This window comes from Mastomys coucha, unplaced genomic scaffold (assembly GCF_008632895.1).
Source record: "Mastomys coucha isolate ucsf_1 unplaced genomic scaffold, UCSF_Mcou_1 pScaffold15, whole genome shotgun sequence".
In the NCBI taxonomy this organism is placed as follows: domain Eukaryota; kingdom Metazoa; phylum Chordata; class Mammalia; order Rodentia; family Muridae; genus Mastomys; species Mastomys coucha.
In genome coordinates, this window is record NW_022196897.1 from 152,452,613 (window position 1) to 152,458,614 (window position 6,002).

Consider the following 6,002-nt stretch of genomic DNA (forward strand, 5'->3'; position numbering starts at 1 on the left):
CTGTTTCTGCTCAGCCCGTCTGTCGGAACTGAGGTGGGTTGGAAAGGCTCATGCCCAGCAGACTCGTGGGTGGGGGCTCCGTAGCGCCCACAGGCATTCAGATTTAGAAAACAGGAGCTACATGTCCTCCGTCACTAGGTCCCCTCTGGTTATTTAACAGAGACAAGAACTGCATAGGTACTAGCAGGAGCTCACAGTCTCTGAGACAGAAATTCTGGCTTTTAGGAATCTACACAGCCAGGAACACGGTCTAGACTTCCCTTGCCAGCGGGTACCCTGGACACACACAGAGCCTTCTTAACCTCAGAAGTTTCTAAAGGAGTCTCGTGTGGTGCAGTGATCATGTGAGACGACCATGATTTATCTGTAGAGGAAGTCGAGGAAAAATATCTAGCATCCTTGTGGAAAATGGAGTGGCATCTGTGTTCAGACAGCCTCCTTACTCTGCATGCTTGTTTGCCTCAACAGGACAGCTAAGCCACGCCCAGGGTCTCCCACAGAGGGATGGCCTCAGTCCACCTCGCCAGATGTACTGATGTAAATTTTATTTTCAGGTCTCTCAAGAACAGGCACAAATAAGCTGCTCTCCAGGTTATCTCCCCACGCAAGTCTCTCTTATGATGTTTTGTTTTTCAAATAGGAGAAGGGGGCAGACTCTTATTAACACAAACCAAAGTGCGGCAGACTAAGCTGAGCACAGCGGGACACCTTGTTCTCTGTTCTCTTTTCCCTAACTCAGACCCTCCTTCTCTACCCGCTCTGTCACTTGATCCTGTTTCCTTCATGGAACTTGGCACAACCTCAAGTTGTCTTGTCCATGTGCTTTCTGGTCCCTTTTTGTGCTTTGAATGTGTGTGTTTGTATGTTTACAGGTATAGTACACTCATGTGTTTGTATGTTCACATGTGTAGCACACATGGGTGTTTGTGTGTTCACGCGTGTAGTGCACATGTGTGTTTGTGTGTTCACACTGTAGTATACATGTGTTTGTGTGTTCACATGTGTAGTGCATGTGTCTTTAGAGGCCAGATGTCTTCCTCAATCACTCTCCACATTTTTTCTGAACCTTAAAAATCCCAATTCATCTAGTCTAGTGAATCAACTTGCCCCAGAGACCCCTCATCGAGGCTCCTGATGGCTTTTAAATAGAAATCTGTGACTCACAGGCCAGCATTTGGGAAGGGTGGGGTTGGAGCACGGCAAGCCCCACCCCCATTTCCTCTCTGCTTCAGTCTCTGTCCAGCTCTTGCCACCCCCAGGAGACATTTCCATCCTTCTTGGGGAATTTTCCTCCTGCTCAAAATTAGACATGCTCTGATTGGCAGCAGTCACTGACGGGAGCCTCGGGTCCTAGAGGATATAAGGCCACGTCTGTCACTCCATGGGGAACTGTCCTACTCAGTCCCAATGAGCTATGGCCCCTGAGAAACTCAATTAAAACACAGGGCACTTAAAAAGTGATATTTGAATTAGATCTGATTTTGCCCCCAGGGTCCAGGTTGGAGATATGGATGAGCTACTGGATTTTGTAGCGATCTCAGACGTTGAGTTCACGGAATAACACAAATTCCCATGTGGGGTCCAAGTGCTGTCATTCACTATCAGGAATGTCATGAGATTGTTTGGCCCTGTCGCTTGCTTAGAAAACAGCTGACATTTAACAAAGGTGACTTAGTTGTCAGAGAGAGCAACAATGAACAGTATTAAATTAGGCCACTTCTCTCAGCTAGTTGTGTGCCCTGCTTTACGGCGAAATTCCTTCCCAGTGTTTGTCCACGGCTTCCTTCCAAGTAAAACTCATTAGAGAGATTTCTTTGGGGGATTTTTTTTTCTTTTCCTTTCTCTGCTTCTTTTCTGGACTCTGTTTAAATAAATTATTGATTTGTTTTCAAGATAATTTAAGGGGTGATACAGTTGTGATTTAATAACTGTGGCCAAAATGCATTCAGAGGAAACACACTTAAGGGGTTCAATTAGGGGTTCTGATTTTGTTTTTTGTTTTTTGTTTTTAAATAAAACCAACCAAGCAATGAGCCACCAGTGTGGGGAATCCTGGGTGGGCTGGATGGGCACGGAGCTTTGTGTGGCTTTAATAATGCAGGACAAACAAGCTAAAGGAAAGCAGACATTAGAGGCTGGGGAGGTCCTGGCAGACAAGTGTCATTCCCAGAGGGATCACGGGCCTTCAGGGACCATGGACATCAGGCCCAGGGCACACTTGCTCATAAGTCATTAGACATCCAACTTCAAAGATGCCAAATCAAGAAAACTGGGCACACCCAGTTCTGAAGACCAAAGCTTCCTCATTCAGGTGCCATGGCCTTTTCCTGCCTGTCCCAGAACAGCTGCCTAGATCGGCTTCACCATGGGGCCTGCGCTCTGGGACCACAGCAACCACCCCAGCTCCCTTTGCAAAGAGCACCTTCCTCATCCTGAGCCACTCATATCCCTAGCCTAGTGGGGCCTAATCAGAACTCTGAGTCACATGCTCACCCTGGAAATCATGGAAACCAGTAAATGCCTGACTCCCTCAGGCAGCTCCTAGGACAAAATGAGCACCAAGGAGGGTCAGAGACAACCCTTGTGAGAAAGCACATCATTGTGGGTGTGTCCTCTACTACCTGACCCCACAGGCAGCAGGACCAGCCAGCCTCCTCATCTTTCTGCCTCTGCTTGTCCTTTCCCACATGGTGGGCTGTAGCCCTTCAAACTCTAAGCCCCAATGATCCCATGGAGACTTCTTCCAGTTAATTCTAGTTTATATAAAGTGGACAATTAAAACTAAGCATTAAAGCCCCAAAGAAGGGGGTGGAGAGTGATTGAGGATAGAGTGAGCTCCTGAGGTCAACCTTGGACCTCCACACAGTGTGCACAAATGCATGTGCACACACATGCAAACACATATGCATGCTCATAACAGACATGCTATGGTGGTTTGAATGCTTGCCCATTAGGAGGTATGGCCTTGTTGGAGCAAGTGTGTCACTTCATAGATGGGCTTTGAGCCCTCCTATGCTTAGGCTCCACCCAATACAGAAAAGAGCCTCCTCCTGGCTTCCTACAAAAGAGAGTCTATTCCTGGTTGCCTTTAGATCAAGATATAGAACTCTCCACTCATCCAGCACCATGACGGCCTCCACGATGCTATGCGGCCCACCATGATGATAATAGACTGAACATCTGATAGTGTAAGCCAGCCACAATTAAATGTTCACCTTTATAAGAGTTGCCTTGGTCACGGTGTCTCTTCACAGCAATGAAGCCCTAACTGAGACACATGCTCAAAGACTCCCTGTTTAGGGTTGACTGCTTGCCAGTCTAGGCTCTTTGTACTTTAAAGATCACTTACTTCTCTACAATCTGAAATTAGCATTCTGTTCGGCGACTTTCCCAGGACCGTCTAGCTGGGATGTGGCATCATGTACGTGGTGGCACTGGCCTTTCTGAAGATGAGGGTGAGCATATGTGAGCTCACCTATCCCCTGCAAAGGGGAGGCTGCTAAACCCCGAAGGCATGCAACTTGCCTTACCATCCTGCCGGATAATGCATTCTGGGTGGTGGAAGATTTGCCATGAGGCGCATGCGTAGAGTGCTTGCCTAGCTTGAGTGAAGTCCTAGGTTCATTCCCCAGCTGTAAGTAACTTTTAAAAAAAGGTTGTGATCCTTTCTAAAAGGTTATGCTGGTGTCTGCTGCTCTAGTCTCCTAATAACTCTGAAATATTCTAAAGCAGTACATCCCACTATCTCTTCTTAAAGTGTAACTAAACTTCTTAGGTATTCATATCAAAGACAACACTCTTTCATGGCCCAGGGCTTCCTGTAGCCTTTGGAGCCAGGCCTGCTGTAAATACTTCATGTTGAACTCATATCAGCTGCTGAGTGAGACACTATTCAGGAGCCACCCTTGATGGTCTTTGTGAGAAGGCCCGGGTTAGGTTTAAGACATTCAGGCCTCAAGTGTCATCTCTAGTGACTGTTGATACTATGTCAATGCCCAAGTTTGTTCCATGGTCTGTTGAGATGACTGTTTTCTTCAGCAACAGGCTCTGGACTCCAATAGGAGACAAACCTCTGGGTGTGCGTGTCTATGAGGGGTTTTCCAGATTGGGTTAACTGAAGTGGGAAGACCCATACCTCATGTGGGTGGCTCCATCCCATAGGCTGGGCTTTCAGACTAAAGAAAACGGGGAAAGCAAACCAAATGACCTAATGCCAGCATCCATCATTCTGGGCTTGTCTGACTGTGGATACCATGTGACCGGCTGCCTCATGTTCCTGCTGCCCAATTCTTCAAGTGAGAAGAAGGCATAGGGAAGCACACGTGGGGCTGGGAGGCAGCTCACCAGGTAAACTGCTTGATATGCAAGCATGAGGAGTCAAGTTCAACCCCAGAAGTCAACATTAAAAAGCAAGGTGCAGTGGCACTGGAGAGACAGTGCTAGGCAGATGCTGCTAAAACTCAGCTGGCCAGCTAGACTATCCTAAAAGACAAGCCATGGGCCCCCGGGCCAATGGCAGACCATGTCTCAAAAAACAAGGGGACAGCTCTTGAGAAGCAATGCCAAGAGGCAGCCTCTACCTTACACACCACACACACACACACACACACACACACACACACAGATGTGCACACCCACCCACATATGCTTGCAACCAAACACACACATACACGCACATACACACAGGCAAAGAAGTATATTTGGCAGTACACAAATGTTTTCCGATTATTACATAAGTCCAGGTCTCTGTGTGATCAGACTCGGATACAGGGTGTCCGTCTTTTTGCTACCTAGGCAGAATCTGGGGGCTTTACTTGGAATGTATATCTTAGACAAATAAAGATGAGCCCGTTTTAGAATGGCCATGTTATTTTTACCTCCTCTATGGCCTTGCTGGGGCTAATGTAGGTTAGGGAGATGGGGCTGCACTGCCCACATCAAGCTGTTTCTTGGCACTGCCGTGAAAAAGCAATATTAAAGCAAGAACTCAGGTGTTTGGGGACTTCTTAAGAACCACCTCTTATTGCAACTTAATTAAGAAACTCAGATGAGAGGTGCCAGGCTATCAAACAGAGAGTGACGGGCCCCCGCATGGTTCAAGGCTGCAGAGCGCCATAGCCTTTATTAGTCCTGCTTGCTTCCATGAAAGCAAAGTAGGCTTGCGCTCCACTCGGGGACTAATCCATTAGTCACTGCAAAATCTCCGAGGACAGGCAGGTCCATTTCAAACCTAATTTGCAGTTGGCTTTTCATTTTAGTGGTTTTGGAATGGAATTCAGCTCCTAAACCCTAGAGTGTTTGGTTACCTCATGCAAATATTGAATACCCAGAGTGAAATTTCAATAGAACACTAACAATTTGCTTTCCTGGCCATCAGCCTCATTTGTCAAAGCCATTGACCCAGGTCTGTAAGGAAATGTCACTCTTGCCCCCTTTATAATGGTTTTATGCAAATAGCTTTCAAGGCTTAATTCCAAGGAAATGTTTAGGGAGAAAGAAAACAGGGAAGGAGGCTAGAGAGAGAGAAGGAGGGAGGAGATGAACCAGAAGATGGACAGGAGGGAATTGGGAAGGAGAAGATCCTGGGAGAAGCAAGAGAAGGGGACCAACAAGTCACAATGTCCTGAGCATCTTCGGTGTCCTGAGCATCTTCAGTGTCCTGAGCATCTTCAGTGTCCTGAGCATCTTCAGTGTCCTGAGCATCTTCAGCATCCTGAGCTTCTTCAGTGTCCTGAGCATCTTCAGCATCCTGAGCATCTTCAGTGTCCTGAGCATCTTCAGCATCCTAGGATCTTCAGCGTCCTGAGCATCTCCAGTGTCCTGACCATCTTCAGTGTCCTGAGCATCTTCAGCATCCTGAGCTTCTTCAGTGTCCTGAGCATCTTCAGCGTCCTAGGATCTTCAGCGTCCTGAGCATCTTCAGTGTCCTGAGCATCTTCAGTGTCCTGAGCATCTTCAGCATCCTGAGCATCTTCAGTGTCCTGAGCATCTTCAGCATCCTA